Genomic DNA, 18,588 nt, shown 5'->3' on the forward strand with positions numbered 1-18,588 from the left:
AGGGGAGAGAGACAGAGACAGAGACAGAGAGAGAGAGAGAGGCACACACACACACAGACACACACACACACACACAGACAGAGCAGCGGCGCAAACACACACAGCTCGCAGCGCCAGCGAATGCTCGCCACCCGGTAGAGGAAGGGTCCATCCCCGCATATTCGACACCGTGGCCCGGGGAGGAGAGGAGAATAGAAGAGAGGAGAGGAGGAGAGGAGAGGGAGAGGAGAGGAGAAGAGAGAGGAGAGGAGAGGAGAAGAGAGAGGAGGGGAGAGGGGAGGGGAGTTTAGGAGAGGAGAGGAGAAGAGAGAGGAAGGGGGAGGGAGAGGAGAGGAGTGGAGAGGATAGTTAGGAGAGAGGAGAGGAAAGCGGAGAGGAGGGGAGAGGGGAGGGGAGTTTAGGAGAGGAGAGGAGAAGAGAGAGGAGAGGGAGAGAGTTAGTGGAGAGGATAGTTAGGAGAGAGGAGAGGAAAGCGGAGAGGAGGGGAGGAGAGTGAAGGGGAGGAGAGGAAAGCGAATCAAAGGGGAGGAGAGATGAGAGGAAGGGAGAGGAGCAGAGTAATCAGTCACCAGTTGTCTTGAGTTAACCTGCTACCAACAAGCTCGCCAGCCTCGCAGAATAAGTGGAGGGGACAGGAGGCTATTGAATTGAGATGAGCCCTTAACCCCCCACCCCTCTCTGCCCCGTCCCTATACACTGCGGCCGATGTCTCCCCGCCGGCTGAGCTGCTGCTAGTTGGATGCCCGCGGACACTGCGACTGGGACCGGGAACGGCGGCTGCAGTCAGTGCCCTGTAGTCAGTGATCATCCCCTCTCCTCCCCTCTCTCCCCTCTCCCCTCTCCCCTCCCCTCCCCTCCTCCCTCCCCCCCCTCCCCCTCCCCCTCCCCTCCCTCCCCTCCCCTCCCTCCCTCCCCTCTCCCCCCCTCCCCTGCCCATGGTTTTGGGAGAAGAAGACTTGTTCAGTCCCGGACTAGACTGCCAGCGCTGGAGCAAAACTGGACGACCCGGGCTGCAGGTAAGAGCCGACAGCGACAGCCCCATCTCTCCTCACAGCCGCTGCCTGTCCCGCCGGGTTACTCCGGCTTCTTGAGTCTGTCTTCCATGTGAACCAGCGTCTGCAGTTCCCTCTCAGCGCAGTGTGTGTGTGTGCTCACTGCTGGAGACTGCGGGTTCGTTCGCCCCCTTCCCTTCTCTCCAGAGATGCTGCCTGTCCCGCTGAGTCCAGCTCCCCTCCTCTCTCTCTCTCCCTCTCTCCCCCTCTCCCCCCCCCCCCCCCCCCCTCCCTCTCCTCTCCCCCCTTCCCTTCCTATCTCTCCCCCCTCTCTGCGCTGTCCCGGGCCACTGGTGTTTGTTGGTCTGGAGGCGTTTGGATGCGTTTAACAGCGGGACGAGGAACCGCGGCCGCAGCAGTTGCTGCTGTACGGGACCCGGGGGGGTGACAGCCTGGAGTTTACCCCCCCCCCTGCACCTGCTCCTCTCTCTCCCCCACCCCCCCCACTGTTCGCTCCCCCCCCCCCCCCCCTCACACCACACACACTCACATACACACACACTCACACACACCCTAACACATACATACACACACTCACATACATACACACACTCACATACATACACACACACACATACATACACACACACACTCACACACATACACATATATATACATACACACATATACACACATACACACACTCACATACATACACAAGAGGGAACTGCAGATGCTGGAGAATCGAAGGTTTTGTAACCTCACATACATACACATATATATATACATACACACATACACACACACACACACACACAGACACACACACACATACACATATATATATACACACACATACACACACGGCAGGGAACAGAGGAAAACTCCACCACTCAGAAGCACTTATCCCCCCCAGCGCTGGCAGCTGAGCTGTGTGAATAATTGATCACTCCGTGCATGTTGGAGGCTGGTTCAATCTCACTCGGCGGCCCCGCTCTCAGCTCCTACTTTATGAACGGCCGCCGAGATGAACAGCGTCTCCGGGTCTCATCCCTCCCCTCCCCTCCCCTCCTCTCCCTTCTCCTCCTCCTCTCCTCTCCTCTCCTCTCCTCTCCTCTCCCTCTGCTCCCCACTCTCTCCTCTCCTCTCTCCTCTCTCCTCCTCTCCTCTCCTCCCCTCCCCTCCCCTCCCCTCCCCTCTCCCCTCCCCTCCCCTCCCCTCCTCCCCTCCCCTCCCCTCCCCTCCCCTCTCCTCCCCTCCCCTCTCCTCTCCTCTCTTCTCCCTGTGAATTTCTCCCATTCACTTCTCCCCACCCAATCAAGTCTCCCTCGTTTCCCGGTGAATCTTGGCCTCTTGCCCCCCTCTCTCATCCAGTATCTCCCTCCCTCGGTTCTAATCCCCCCCCCCCCTCCCTGCCCCCCCCCCCCCCCCCCCAGTCTCTGGTACAGCTGACTGAGCCGTGAGTGAATGAGCAACGGTAATACAGTTCAGATACCACCGCACAAGGTGCGCTGTAATGATCCTGCATCTCTAGGAGCTGGCTGCAGGGGTGGTTTACAGATGCCCCCTGCTCTCTGGCAGAGGCTGCCTGACTGTTGGTGTAGCTGCTCCATGAGCGGGCAACCTGCCCAGCCAGATAGACCAGACCCCACTCCATGGAAACATTCCACCTTGTAGCTGGAGCAAGAAGCTGGTACCCAGCAGAGAGAGGCAGGCGGGCGAATACTGAGGGTGATCAATGCTGACCCCCCCCCCCCCCCCCCCCCACACACACACACTCTCACTCTCACCCCCCCCCCCCCCCCCCCTCCCCCCACACACACTCTGGTTCTCACGTGAGACATTTCATTCCCACACCCCATCTCCCAAACTGGTTCCATTCTGAGCCACTAAATGGTTTGCGACCTCTCCCGCCCGACCAACCCCACTCAAAATATCATTCAGATCTCCCCCCCCCCCCCCCCCCCCCCGCCACTTTGAAAGGCATTTAGACAGTTATGGTGGGTGGGAGACAGAGGGATACAGACCCTATGTAGGGCAGGTGGGGGTTTTACTTTAGGAAGGAACTACAGGTGCCGATTTACGGCACTCTCTGCCACAGAAGGTAGTTGAGGCCACAGTTCATTGGCTATATTTAAGAGGGAGTTAGATGTGGCCCTTGTGGGTAAAGTGATCAGGGGGTATGGAGAGAAGGCAGGTACAGGATACTGTTGGATGATCAGCCCTGATCATATTGAATGGCGGTGCAGGCTCGAAGGGCCGAATGGCCTCTACTCCTGCGCCTATTTTCTATGTTTCTATGTTTGCTTGCTGCAGCACAACACAATATGTAAATGTAATACAGAACAGGAGATAAAAGTTCAGTGTGTCTATAGACCATATAAATATATATACACCATAAATAAACAGATGAAGTGCAATAGTAATAACAGACTTATTGTTCAGAGTTTGTTTGATGTTTTGTTTAATAGCCTGATGGCTGTGGAGAAGAAGCTGTTCCTGAACCTGGATGTTACAGATTTCAGGCTCCTGTACCTTCTTTCTGATGGCAATGGAGGGATGAGTGCATGGCCAGGAATCGGTGACTTTTCGGGTCTGAAGGAGGGTCTCGACCCAAAACGTCACCTATTCCTTTTCTCCAGAGATGCTGCCTGACCCGCTGAGAAACTCCGGATTTTTGTGTCTATCTTCTGGAGATTAGTTTAATTTGGTGCCCTTTCTTGATTATCGTGGGGAGAAGGCAGGAGAATGGGGATAAGAGGGAGAGAGATAGATTCAAGATTCGAGATTCAATTTAATCGTCACTTGTACCAATTAAGGTGCAGTGAAATTTGAGTTGCCACACAGCCATGCTAAGTAAAACACAAACATACACACAGCACATAAAACATAGTTTAACATCAACATCCACCACAAGTGGAATCAACGTCCTCACTGTGATGGAAGGCAGTAACGTTCAGTCATCTTCCTCCTTTCGTGATCAGGCATGATTGAACGGTGGAATAGACATGATGGGCCGAATGGCCTCATTCTACAGCAATCACTTATGACCTTACAAGCATCGCGGTCAGTATGTACATGGTGGGCCAAAGGGCCTGTTCCTTCTCGTGGCTGTAAGTGTAAGGGAGCTGTATGGCGTTGGTTCAGATTAGAGACAAAGGAGGGATTCTCTGCAACTAATCCAAATACTTGTGCTCACAGAATCACTCTGGGATGTTTAATATTGGCTCTGGCTGCCTTAGAACTGAAGTAGATGAATGCCAGGCTGACGGGTGGCACTTACACATTATAAAAGATTGCATATTTATCTGTATGGTAAGGTTTTGTACGGGTGCCCGATATATGTGACACCCGTCATGTGGGTGAGGTGTGGGATAGAGGGGAGAGTTGCCGCCCCACAGCGCCAGAGACCCGGGTTCGATCCCGACTACGGGTGCTGTCTGTACAGAGTTTGCACGTTCTTCCCGTGACCTGCGTGGGTTTTCTCCAGGTGCTCCGGTTTCCTCCCACACTCCAAAGACGTGCAGGTTTGTAGGTTAATTGGGGTCGGTTAAAAAAAACACAATCAGTCGGTGGGCCATGGGGCCTGTTTCCACATTGTATCTTTAAGTCTGAAGTCCAAAGAATGAAATATTTTAAGATTCAAAAGCATTTTATTGTCATATGTCTGCATACAGAACAATGAAATTCTTACTTACAGCGGCATAATGGATATGTAAACATAGTACTCGGTAAAACCCATAATAAACAAGAATACAATGTTCAGTCTGTATGTATGCATGGGTAGACAAAATTGCTGGAGGAACTCAGCGGGTGAGGCAGCATCTATGGAGCGAAGGAAATAGGCAACAATTCCGGCCAAAACCCTTCTTCTTGTATGCATATGAATGTATATGTGTATGTATCTGTGTGTGGACAGTATATGTATGTATGTATGTGTAGGCTGGAATTGCAGATGCTGGTTTAAATCGAAGGTAGACACAAAATTCTACCTCAAAATTGCTGGAGTAACTCAGCGGGACAGGCAGCATCTCTGGAGAGAAGGAATGGATGACGTTTCGGGTCGAGACATGTGTGTGTGTGTATATACCACAGACAAATAAATAGGCAAATCACTACCCTGTCATCCCACTTACTCATCCCAATCCAAACCAACACCTTGAAGCATTTGACTCCTGCAGCCAACACCCTTGTCAAGCATCTATGACTAGAATCTTCACTTTTTATTTTGACTCTACTTACAGAGAGAGGCACTCTTTGGGGGAAGGATGTAAATGCTGTAGCAAGGGTGAAGGAGTGTATACATCTATGTTCATAAGTGATGGGAGCAGAATTAGGACATTCGGCCCATCAAGTCTATTCCGCCATTCAATCATGGCTGATCTACCTCTCATTCTTAACCCCATTCTCCTGTCTTCTCCCCATAACCCCTTACACCCCGCACTAATCTAGTACTAGTCTGTGGAATTCTCTGCCTCAGAGGGCGGTGGAGGCCGGTTCTCTGGATGCTTTCAAGAGAGACCTAGATAGGGCTCTTAAAAATAGCGGAGTCAGGGGATATGGGGAGAAGGCAGGAACGGGCTACTGATTGGGGATGATCAGCCATGATCACATTGAATGGCTTGAAGGGCCAAATGGCCTACTCCTGCACCTATTGTCTATTGTCTTATCAAGAATCTATCTATCTCTGCCTTAAAAATATCCACTAACTAGGCAGTTCCTTCCTACGCAAGTTTCCTTCTACAAAGTCGACCTCCCAGGGTTTCTGAATTTTGGAAAGCAAAGTTAAATTTTCATAAGTTCATAAGTAATAGGAGCCGAATTAGGCCATTCGGCCCATCCAGTCTACTCTGCCATTCAAACATGGCGGATCTATCTCTCCCTCCTAAACCCATTCTCCTGCCTTCTCCCCCATAATCCCTGACACCCGTACTAATCAAGAATCTGTCTTAAAAATATCCATTGACTTGGCCTCCACAGCCTTCTGTGGCGAAGAATTCCACAGATTCACCACCCTCTGACTAAAGAAATTCCTCCTCATCTCTTTCCTAAAGGAACATCCTTTAATTCTGAGGCTGTGACCTCTAGTCCTAGACTCTCCCACTAGTGGAAACATCCTCTCCACATCCACTCTATCTGTGGCCTATAGTGGAGTGTGTTATCTATCATGAGAGACTGGACAAACTTGCACTGTGTTCTCTGGAGGCTCAGAGTTTGACGGGTGGCCTAACAGAAATAGATAATATTAGAAAGCTAGAAACATAGAAAATAGGTGCAGGAGTAGGCCATTCGGCCCTTCGAGCCTGCACCGCCATTCAATATGATCGTGGCTGATCATCCAGAATCAGTACCCCGTTCCTGCTTTCCCCACCATATCCCTTGATTCCATTGGCCCTAAGAGCTATATCTAACTCTCTCTTGAAAACATCCAATGAGTTGACCTCCACTGCCTTCTGTGGCAGAGAATCCCACCACAATATTATGAGAGGCACTGATGTGGTAGATAATCAGAATCTTTTCCTCGGGTGCAAATGTCGAATACTAAAGGTTAAACCTGAGAGAGCGGAGATTCAAATGAAATTTGCTGGATGGGATTTGAACACAGAGGGTGGTGGATCTCTGGAATACACACCCAGGGAAGCTGATGGAAGCCAATACAATAGTAACATTTAAGGTGCATTTAGATGGTCATGATAGGTGGGAGATAGAGGGATACAGAACATGTGCAGGCAGGTGGGACTAGTTTCATTTGACATCGTGGACAGTATGGACATGGTGGGCCGAAGGGCCTGTTCCTGTGCTGTACTGTTCTTTGATCTATTTAGGTTCTATGAGATTTTGAGCCAGATTCTTCTTCAAACATAACTTTTCTGGTCATGGAGCCAACACCATGGAAACGGGCCCTGCCCACACTGACCAACATGTCCCATCTACACTAGTCTCACCTGCCTGTGCTTGGCCCATATCCCTCTAAGCCTGTCCTATCCATGTACCTGTATAAATGTTTTTTAAACATTGTGATAGTACCTGTCTCAATGACATCTTCTGGCAGCTCGCTCCATAAACCTACCACCCTTTGTGTACAAAGGTTCCACCTCAGGCTCCTATTGAATCTTTCCCGCCTTCACCTTCAACCTATGTCCTTTGGTTCTTGAATCCCCTCCTCTGGCATTCACCCCATCTATTCCCTCCTGGTTTTATACATCTCTCTTACCATCGAGGGGATCTATCTATCGCAGTCGCTGCCTCAAAAAGGCTGGCAGCATCATCAAGGACCCACACCATCCTGGCCACACACTCATCTCTCCGCTACCTTCAGGTAGAAGGTACAGGAGCCTGAAGACTGCAACGTCCAGGTTCAGGAATAGCTACTTCCCCACAGCCATCAGGCTATTAAACTCAACTCAAACAAAACTCTGAACATTTATAGCCCATTATCTGTTTATTTGCACTTCATCAGTTTATTTATTCATGTGTGTATATATTTATACAATGGTATATGGACACACTGATCTGTTCTGTATTCATGCCTACTATATTCTGTTGTGCTGAAGCAAAGCAAGAATGTTGTTGTCCTATCAGGGACACATGACAATAAACTATCTTGAATTTTGAATCTATAAGATCACCCTTCATCCTCCTGCGCTCTGAGGAATAAAGTCTTAGCCTGCTCACCCTCTCCCTGTAACCCAGGCCCTCGTGTCTTGGCAACATCTTCTCTGTACCCATTCCACAGACGATATCTCTCTTACAACAGAGTGACAAAAGTTGGACACTATACTCTAAACGTGGCCTCACCAACAACCTCCCATACAACGAACTGTAACATGACCTCCCAAAGGAGTGGGTGGGATAAGACAGGAGGTACCTGGCCTATTTTCTATAAACAAGGTATTCTGCTATTCACTGATGAGACATCATGGAACAGATATAAACTAATGAAGGTTAACTACATTCTGGCAGATTGCTGACTCATTGACCATAATCCTAGGTTGCAATGACTGATTAACCTGAAAGACTGTAGCAATTTTCTTTATTTCTCTTTCCTTTGAACCAATTTTATTCCAATTTAATTCAGCATTTCAACAAAGCGATTTGTATTTATGCATTGCTTGCCATTTATGGGCAGCTGGAGTATATTTCAGGCCGAACTTGCCGTAGTCATTAATGGTTTTAATCATGCTGATACGGAAGTGCATGTAGCCTGCTGTTAAAGGATACCGCAGCATGATAGAAACATAGAAACATAGAAATTAGGTGCAGGAGTAGAGGCCATTCGGCCCTTCGAGCCTGCACCGCCATTCAACATGATCATGGCTGATCATCCAACTCAGTATCCCGTACCTGCCTTCTCTCCATACCCCCTGATCCCCTTAGCCACAAGGGCCACATCTAACTCCCTCTTAAATATAGCCAATGAACTGGCCTCAACTACCCTCTGTGGCAGAGAGTTCCAGAGATTCACCACTCTCTGTGTGATAAAAGTTCTTCTCATCTCGGTTTTAAAAGATTTCCCCCTTATCCTTAAGCTGTGACTCCTTGTCCTGGACTTCCCCAACATCGGGAACAATCTTCCTGCATCTAGCCTGTCCAACCCCTTAAGAATTTTGTAAGTTTCTATAAGATCCCCTCTCAATCTCCTAAATTCTAGAGAGTATAACCCAAGTCTATCCAGTCTTTCTTCATAAGACAGTCCTGACATCCCAGGAATCAGTCTGGTGAACCGTCTCTGCTCTCCCTCTATGGCAATAATGTCCTTCCTCAGATTTGGAGGCCAAAACTGTACGCAATACTCCAGGTGTGGTGTCACCAAGACCCTGTACAACTGCAGTAGAACCTCCCTGCTCCTATACTCAAATCCTTTTGCAATGAAAGCTAACATACCATTCGCCACTATGGGTCAGTTCCAGATATGGGCTGAGAAATGGCAGACAGAGTTTAATTTGGGCAAGTGTGAGGTATTGCTCATTTGCTGGTCAAATGTTAAGGGAAAGCAAACAGTTTGTGACAGGACGCTGAACAGCATTGACAAGGTGGTAGAGCTGCTGCCTCACCACACCAGGGACCCCGGTTCGATCCTGACTACAGGCACTGTCTGTACAGAGTTTGCACGTTCTCCCTGTGACCGCGTGGGTTTTTTCCCCTGGGATCTTCAGTTTCCTCCCACACTCCAAAGATGAACAGGTTTGAAGAACCTTCTTCAGTCCGAAGAAGGGTCTCGACCCGAAATGCCACCCATTCCTTCTCTCCAGAGATGCCCCATGTCCCGCTGAGTTACTCCAGCATTTTGTATCTATCTTCGGTTTAAACCAGCATCTGCAGTTCCTTCCTACAGGCTTGTAGGTTAATTGGCTTTGGTAAAACTTGTGAATTAGCCCTAGTGTGTTGGATAGTGCTAGTGTACGGGGTGATCGCTGGTCATCGCGGACTCGGTGGGCTGAAGGGCCCCTTTCCGCGCTGTATCTCTAAAGTGAAGATGTACAGAGTTATCCTGGGATCCCTGTCAATAGCTGCCTGAAAATAGCAATGCGTAGATAGAGTTATAAAGAAAGGGTATAGAAACATAGAAAATAGGTGCAGGAGTAGGCCATTCGGCCCTTCGAGCCAGCACTGCTATTCAATATGATCCTGCTTTCATCCCTTGATTCCATTAGCCCTAAGAGCTATATCTAACTCTCTCTTGAAATCATCCAATGAATTGGCCTCCACTGCCTTCAGTGGCAGAGAATTCCACAGATTCACAACTCTCTGGGTGAAAAAAATTGTCCTCATCTCAGTCCTAAATGGCCGACCCCTTATTCTTAAACTGTGTGACCACTGCTTCTGGACTCCTCCAAGATGGGGAAAAAGTTTCCTGCATCTAGCCCGTCCAATCCCTTATGACATGTGTGTGTGTGTTTGGAATGCATGTACGGAATGCTTGTCTTCAGTGGCCAGGCCATTGGGCATAAGAGTCAGGAAACCATGTTGCAGATTTATAAAACCTTTGTTCAACGGCATCTGGAGGATAGAGTGGAGTTCTAGTCTCCCTTACAGGGAGGATGTGGAAGCTTTGGAGAGGATACACGAGAGGGTTACCAGGATGCTGCCTGGATTAGAGGGTATTAGCTAGGAGATGTTGGACAAGTTTGGACATTGTTGCCTGGAATGTCGGAAGCCAAGAGGGGATCTGATTGAAGTTTATAGAATTATGAGGCATAGATACAGTCAGAACCGTTTTACATACCATAGTCACCTTTAAGGGGCTTTCAGATAAGCAAATATGCAGTAAATGGCTGGATATGAATTCAATGCATGACGAAGGGATTAGTTTAATTTAGCTTGATTCCTAGCACGGACATTGTGGGCAGAAGGGCCCGTTCCCCTGAAAACACTGTTCTATGTGTTGGATCTGTATAAGGGGCAGCAGGGTGGAGCAGCGGAGGCCTTACTGCCTTACAGCACTTACAGCGCCAGAGACCTGGTTTCAATCCCGACTACGGGTGCTGTCTGCATGGAGTTTGCACGTTCTACCCATAATCTGCGTGGGTTTTCTCCGAGATCTCTGGTTTCCTCCCACACTCCAAAGACGTGCAAGTTTGTAGGTTAGTTGGCTTGGTATAAATGTAAATTGTCCCTAGTGTGTGTAGGGTAGTGTTAGTGGGCGGGGATCGCTGGTCGGCACGGACTCAGTGGGCCGAAGGGCCTGTTTCCGCATTGTATCTCTAAACTAAACTAAACTTACTAAAATGGCGTTCTAGTAACTGGAATCTTCTTCTTGCGTATGGCATGCACAGCCTAAAAGTTGCAGGACAACTTGTTCGATTTGATCTTATTTGATTGTGCATGCCAGGTTGATTGCATTCGTCGAAACAGGGCGGACCACGTGTAGGTTGCAATCTCCCCACCCCCACACACCCTGAATTATTCAATGTCCACCTACCTATAGTTTAACCCCATATCTCCAACTTTTTACTTTTCATCCTTTGGGCTCCTGATGTTGGGGTAAAATTCACAATTTACCACCTTGCTTCAGTGAGTTGGATTGGAGATTTGCAAACCTGGGAAAACTTATTTTGCGAAAAATTGCATCATTATTTGTTGAACTTGGTGATTTTGTCCAAAACAATGACTTCCAGTCTGAGTATGTACAATTATAGAGGTGTACAAAATCATGAGAGGAATAGATCGGGTAAATTAGTCTCTTGCCCAGAGTAGGGGAATCGAGAATCAGAGGACATGGGTTTAAGGTGAGGGGGAGAACCATTTAATAGGAACTTGAGGGGTAACTTATTTTACACAAAGGGTGGTGGGTGTATGGAACGAGGGGGTAGTTGAGGCTGGGACTATCATAATATTGAAGAGACATTTGGACCGGTACATGGATAGGATAGGTTTAGAGGGATATGGGCCAAGCGCAGGCAGGTGGGACAAGTGTTGATGGGACATGTTGGTCGGTGTGGGCAAGTTGGGCCGAAGGGCCTGTTTCCACGTTGTTTGACTCTATGACCATGAATAATATTGGATTCATTAAATTGAAAGGATCCTGTAACATGATATATTTTCTGAAAGAAATATTTCATGTACACGTCAGTAAAATGTGTTGGACAGAATCCGGCTTCATAATCCTTCCTCCGTGCTGCTTGTGCTGGAGTAACTCAGCGATCAGGCAGCATCTCTGGAGGACATGGATAGACAATAGACAATAGGTGCAGGAGTAGGCCATTCGGCCCTTCGTTCCAACGCCGCCATTCACAGTGATCATGGCTGATCATCCACATTCAGTGCCCCGTTCCTGCCTTCTCACCATATCCTGTGACTCCGCTATCTTTAAGAGCTCTATCAAACTCTCTCTTGAAGGCATCCAGAGAATTGGCCTCCACTGCCTTCTGTGGCAGAGAATTCCACAGCTTCACAACTCTCTGGGGTGAAAAAGTTTATCCCCATCTCCATTCTAAATGGTCTACCCCTTATTCTTAAACTGTGGCCCCTGGTTCTGGACTCCCCCAACACCGGGAACATGTTTCCTGCCTCTAGCGTGTCCAAACCCTTAATAATCATATATGTTTCAGGTCAGCACCCTTCCTCAGTCTGAAGAAGGGTCCCGACTTGAAACGTCACCCGTTCCTTCTCTCCAGAGATGCTGCCCGTCCCGCTGAGTTACTCCAGCATTTGGTGTCTATCATTCAGTGTAAACCTGCATCTACAATGACAAGTCCTCTTGACTCGAATGGTATTTTTCTGATGTTTCCGTTGGGTCCCTTGCCGAGCCGGGGGCAGGAGATTGGGAGAACTCCCATGGAAGTCCCAGGCGCCAGTGTATTGTATTATCATGCAGCCTTGTCTGTTTGCTCGGGAACCCCTCCACAAACATCCTAAAGCAATCTCCTCTCTCGAAGTTGAGTAATTGTGAGTCACCAGCCTTGCCTGGGAAAGGCCGCAGTTGCACATTCCCAGGGCAGAGGGTGCTGTTGCTGAACAAATCACGAAGGGTTTGTAGACCAAACCAGTCTGAAGAAGGGTCTCGTCCCGAAACGTCACCTATTCCTTCGCTCCACAGGTGCCACCTCACCCTTAAGGGTCTCGACCCGAAACGTCACCCATTCCTTCGCTCCATAGATGCTGCCTCACCCGCTGAGTTACTCCAGCACTCTGTGTCTATCTCCGGTGTAAACCAGCATCTGCAGTTCCTTCCTACACTACACAAAACTACCCTAAACTAAACGACACTACGTTAAAACTAAAACAAACGACATCTCGTGCAAGGGATAGTGAAGTCATTGAGAACAAACAACCAGAAACTGTAGTGTTTAAGAAGGAACTGCAGATGCTGGAAAAATCGAAGGTGGACAAAAATGCTGGAGAAACTCAGCGGGTGAGGCAGCATCTATGGAGCGAAGGAATAGGTGACGTTTCGGGTCGAGACCCAGAAGGGTCTCGACCCGAAACGTCACCTATTCCTTCGCTCTATAGATGCTGCCTCACCCGTAAGGGTCTCGACCCGAAACGTCACCTATTCCTTCGCTCCATAGATGCTGCCTCACCCTTAAGGGTCTCGACCCGAAACGTCACCCATTCCTTCTCTCCAGAGATGCTGCCTGTCCTGCTGAGTTACTCCAGCACTTTGTGTCTATCCTCAGTTTAAACCAGCACCTGCAGTTCCTTCCTCCACAATCTTGTTAAAGGTCTTGCCATGAATTGCTTATCTTCCCTTTCATAAGTTCATAAAACATAGGAGCAGAATTAGGCCGTTCGGCCCATCGAGTCTACTCCGCCATTCAATCATGGCTGATCTATCTCTCCCTCTCAACCCCACTCTCCTGCCTTCTCCCCATCACCCCTGACCTCCCAAGTGCAAGGACTCGCACTAATCTGAAGAAGGGTCTCTACCCGAAACATCGCCCATTCCTTCTCTCCAGAGATACTTCCTGTCCCGCTGAGTTGCTCCAGCATCTATCTACCTTCTTTACTTTAGATTTTAGAGATACTGCGCGGACCCACTGAGTCCACGCCGACCAGCGATCACCCCGTACACTAATGCCCCCTGTCCCACTTAGGAAACCTGAACGGAAACCTCTGGAGACTTTGCGCCCCACCCAAGGTTTCCGTGCGGTTCCTGGAGGTTGCAGGTGGTTGCCGGAGGTTGCAGGTAGTGGAAGCAGGTCGGGGGACTGACAAAAACCTCCGGGAACCGCACGGAAACCTTGGGTGGGGCACAAAGTCTCCAGAGGTTTCCGTTCAGGTTTCCTAAGTGGGACAGGGGCATAACACTACCCCACACCAAAACACTAACACTATCCTACACACACTTGGGACAATACACTAACACTATACTACACACACTTGGGACAATACACTAACACTATACTACACACACTATGGACAATACACTAACACTATCCTACACACACTAAGGACGATTTATAATTTTATAATAGCCAATTAACCCTACAAACCTCCAATCTCCGTCCAGACAGCGCCCATAGTCAGGATCGAACCCGGATCCCTGGTGCTGTGAGGCAGCAACTCTACCGCTGCACCACCCAGTTAATAAAGAGTTATTCCAGCCCCATGTATTTCAACCACCTACTGTAGTAGGTATTCCATTGGAATTACACTTGAATTACATCTGAGTTTGCTACACAATAGCAGTGACGAAACTCCAATTATAAATGTATTGCCTGTGAAATACTTTGTGAAGATGAAACTTGCCATGTAAATGTAACCAGTTCCCTTCTTTTTAAATTGCAACATGCAGGACTTAAACTATTTACTCGGTGTAAAAGCGCACCCCCAGTATGATTTCTCAGTCATTTATCACTGCCGTTCCTGCCCGTGTGCCAAGTTAGTTTCACATTTTCAACATTTATTCCATGAGGTCATTTGGAAACCTTTCCATACAATCTTTATCATATGTCATCTGGGAATACACATAAATTATGCCGTGGTTTAGCTGCTTCTTCAAAAGATCTGCAGCCCATTAACGAGGCCATGAGTATTATTATCCGTACGCAGGCTGATGGACGCTGATAGCCTGCACTATGATGCTTCCAAGGATTATCTATTAGGTTCATTGATCATTGGCCAACCTTTTCCCTCCTTTTCCCAAACTTCACGGATGCACTGGAGATAAGACACACAAAATGCTGGAGTAACTCAGCGGGACAGGCAGACAGACAAATAGACAATAGGTGCAGGAGTAGGCCATTCGGCCCTTCGAGCCAGCACCGCCATTCACTGTTATCATGGCTGATCATCCACAATCAGTACCCCATTCCTGCCTTCTCCCCATATCCCTTGACTCCGCTATCTTTAAGAGCCCTATCCAACTCTCTCCTGAAAGCATCCAGAGAATTGGCAGAAAATCCCGCAGATTCACAACTCTCTGGGTGAAAAAACTTTTCCTCATTTCCGTTCTGAATGGCCGACCCCTTATTTTAGTTTAGTGTGTCTCCTGGTTCTGGACTAGCCCAACATTGGGAACATGTGTCCAATCCCTTAATAATCTTATATGTTTCAATAAGATCCCGTCTCATCCTTCTAAATTCCAGTGTATACAAGCCCAGTCGCTCCATTCTTTCAACGTACGACAGTCCCGCCATCCCGGGAGAGAAGGAAGGAATGGGTGACGTTTCGGGTCGAGACTCTTTCATGGATACACTACTCAGCTAATTCCCAGAGGTTTGCCTGAGTCGCGGTCTGGAACCAGAGCTTTTGGAAATAGGCAGCCCTTATCAGAGCAATGTAAATCTTTAAATTGGAGGAACAGCGCCTCGTATTTCGCTTGGGCCCATAACACCCCCAACGGTATGAACATTGACTTCTCTAACTGCAAGTTACCCTTCCTTTTCCTCTCTCTCCATCCCTCCCCCTTCCCAGTTCTCCAACCAGTCTTACTGTTTCCGACTACATTTCATCTCAGCTTGCTTTGTTGTTGTTAGCTTCTCCAAGCTAACAATGATCTATTCTACATGTTCCTTGATCTCCCTTCCCTTTGTCCTATTTTCACACCTCACACTTCCTTATCTCAGTCTGAAGAAGGGTCTCGACCCGAAACGTCGCCTATTGCCTTCGCTCCATAGATGCTGCCTCACCCGCTGAGTTTCTCCAGCATTTTTGTCTACCTTCCTTATCTATGTATCTCCCTCTCCCCTTGACCAGTCGGATGAAGGGTCTCGACCCGAAATGTCACCCATTCCTTCTCTCCAGAGATGCTGCCTGACCCGCTGAGTTACTCCAACATTTTGTGTCTATCTTCAGTGTAAATCTTTCCAAGCGGAACTTTACCCTATGCAGCTGTATGGGCGGAACAGTGGTGCAGCTTGTAGACCTGCTGCCCCATGGCACGAGGGGCCCGCGTTCAATCCTGACCTCAGCTGTGGAGTTTGCACGTTCTCCCCGTGACCGCGTGGGTTTCCTCCGGGTGCTCAGGTTTCCTCCCACATCTCAAAGACGTGCGGGTTTGTAGGTTAATGGGCCTCTTAAATCTCCGCTGGTGTGTTGGGGGTTTGGTTCAGTGTCACGTACACTGAGGTACAGCGAAAAGCATTTTTGGCATGTGGATGAGGAAGTGGGATGCCTTGGATCTAGTGAACGGGTGGTCGATGGTTGGCGTGACCAGGATGGGCCGAAGGGCCTGTTTCCGTGCTCTATCTCTAATCTAACGTGAAGCAAGTTCCCTAATTTTTACAAATATAAGATCCCAAGATATGAGATATCATCTAACGAGGACGTAACAATATGTTTTGATTGGTGGAACACAAAACACAAACTAGGTTCCTACAGTTCAAGTCAACTAAAAATAACAAATATAAACAGAAATAGGAACCACAACAAATTGCATCTGATTTGTGTGTAAATATTAAAAGAATGAGATTAATAGACTGGTAGAGTTGCTGCCTTACAGCGCCAGAGACCCGGGTGTGATCCTGACTACGGGAAGTTTCTGCACGGTGTTTGTACGTTCTCCCCGTGACCTGCGTGGGTTTTCTCCAGGTGCTCCAGTTTCCTACCACAATCCAAAGACGTACAGGTTTGTAGGTTAATTGGCTTGGGTGGAATTGTAAATGGTCCACTAGTGTGTGTAGAATAGTGTTAAGCTGGTCGATGCGGACTCGGTGTGCCGAAGTGTCTGTTTCCGTTCTGTATCTCTAAACTAAACTAAACTAAAATTGAAGTTTAGTCATGTGTAGCAGTCACAGGAGTAACTTTAATACAGCAATGAAATACCCAGGTGGTTGAAACACAAAATGCTGGAGTAACTCAGCAGGTCAGGTAGCATCTCTGGATGACATGGATGGGTGTAGTTTTGGTTCGGAACCCTTCTTCAGGCTGAAGAACGGTCCCCTGACTCAAAACGTCACCCACTCATGTCCTCCAGAGGTGCTGCCCAACCTGCTGAGTTATACCAGCACCAGCATCTGCAATTCCTTTTGTCTCCTGAACGGTTAATTTGTTTAGACTTTAAACTTTACTTTAGAGATACAGCGTGGAAACAGGCCCTTCAGGCCACTATGCTTGTGCTGACCAGCGATCACCCCGTACACAACAGCCCTGTCCCACTTAGGAGACCTAAACAGCAACCTCTGGTGACCTTGCCCGCCACCCAAAAACAAATCAAGGTCGAGGTGACCTGCAACCTCCTACCACCTCCCACACATACGTTGAAAACCTTCCTGAAGGTTTTGAAGAAAACCGGCTTTGACTAGACCTTCGACTAAAAAATTATCGATTTTTAAATCGGCAACCTATTTTTAGTCGAGGCCGGTTTTAATCACGATGAAAAAATAGCAGCAACCTCGATGAAGCCTCCACCACATGAAACCACTTCCGACCATTAGGGAGAGTGACCAAAACCTCCGGTGACCTCATGGAAACCTTGGGTGGCGGGCAAGGCCACCAGAGGTTGCTGTTTTGGTCTCCTAAGTGGGACAGGGTCTTTACACTACACACTAGGGACAGGTTTACCAAAGCCAATGATCCTACAAACCTGTACGTCTTTCGAGTGTGGGAGGAAACCGGAGCACCTGGAGAAAATCCAGGAAGGTCACGGGCTGAACGTCCAAACTCCGCACCGACAGCACCCACAGTCAGAATCGAACCCGGGTCTCTGGCGCAGTGAGACAGCAACTCTACCGCTGCGCCACCGTGCCACTCAAACGGAACAGAAGAGGACGAGTTTCTGGTGGGCTGTGTTATAGCACAGCTCCTTGTATAATGAGTCGAGTACCTCCAGTATCATATTTCACATCTGTAAGATCTTGACTCTGCCAACTGCAGAGTCCCATCTGTGTGTAGGTGCTCGCAACTGTGTCCAAACCTCTTCCAGACGGCTTGGCTCATACACTCTTTCTTTTTTTCCCCCGACTATTCAGTTTAGTTTAGTTTAGAGATACAGTGTGGAAACAGGCCCTTCTGCCCATCAAGTCCGTGCCGACCAACAATCACCCCGCACACCAAGGCCAATTTACAGAAGCCAATTAACCTACAAAACTGCAAATCTTTGGAATGTGGGAGGAAATTATTATCTAAATCGTGTCAAGTTGGGAAAAGGGGAAGTACAACGGGATCTGGGGGGTCCTTGTTCATCAGTCTATGAGAGTAAGCATGCAGGTACAGCAGGCAGTGAAGAATGCGAATGGCATGTTGGCCTTCATAACCAGAGGAGCTGAGTATAAGAGCAAAGAGGTCCTTCTGCAGTTGTACAGGGCCCTAGTGAGACCACACCTGGAGTATTGTGTGCAGTTTTGGTCTCCAAATTTGAGGAAGGACATTCTTGCTATTGAGGGAGTGCAGCGTAGGTTCACCAGGTTAATTCCCGGGATGACGGGACTGTCATATGTTGATATAATGGAGCGGCTGGGCTTGTACACTCTGGAGTTTAGAAGGATGAGAGGGCATCGTGTTGAAACATATAAGATTATTAAAGGTTTAGACACGCTAGAGGCAGGAAACATGTTGGGGAGTCCAGAACCAGGGGCCACAGTTTAAGAATAATGTGTAAGGCATTTAGAACGGAGATGAAGAAACACTTTCACATAGAGTGTTGTGAGTCTGTGGAATTCTCTGCCTCAGAGGGTGGTGGAGGCCGGTTCTGTGGATACTTTCAAGAGAGAGC

The 18,588-nt window shown here is 48.4% G+C and overlaps 1 protein-coding gene across 1 annotated transcript in view; it reads left to right on the forward strand.

Annotated features, from left to right (window-relative positions):
* The first annotated feature begins 921 nt into the window (after window positions 1-921).
* Window positions 922-18,588, forward strand: part of LOC129711001 (neurturin-like) — a 103,824-nt gene continuing 86,157 nt past the window's right edge. Inside the window, exon 1 of the mRNA XM_055658339.1 lies at window positions 922-1,016. The gene's annotated coding sequence lies outside the window, so the exon portion shown is untranslated. The remainder of the gene's footprint in view (window positions 1,017-18,588) is intronic.

Source organism: Leucoraja erinacea, chromosome 29 (assembly GCF_028641065.1).
Source record: "Leucoraja erinacea ecotype New England chromosome 29, Leri_hhj_1, whole genome shotgun sequence".
In the NCBI taxonomy this organism is placed as follows: domain Eukaryota; kingdom Metazoa; phylum Chordata; class Chondrichthyes; order Rajiformes; family Rajidae; genus Leucoraja; species Leucoraja erinaceus.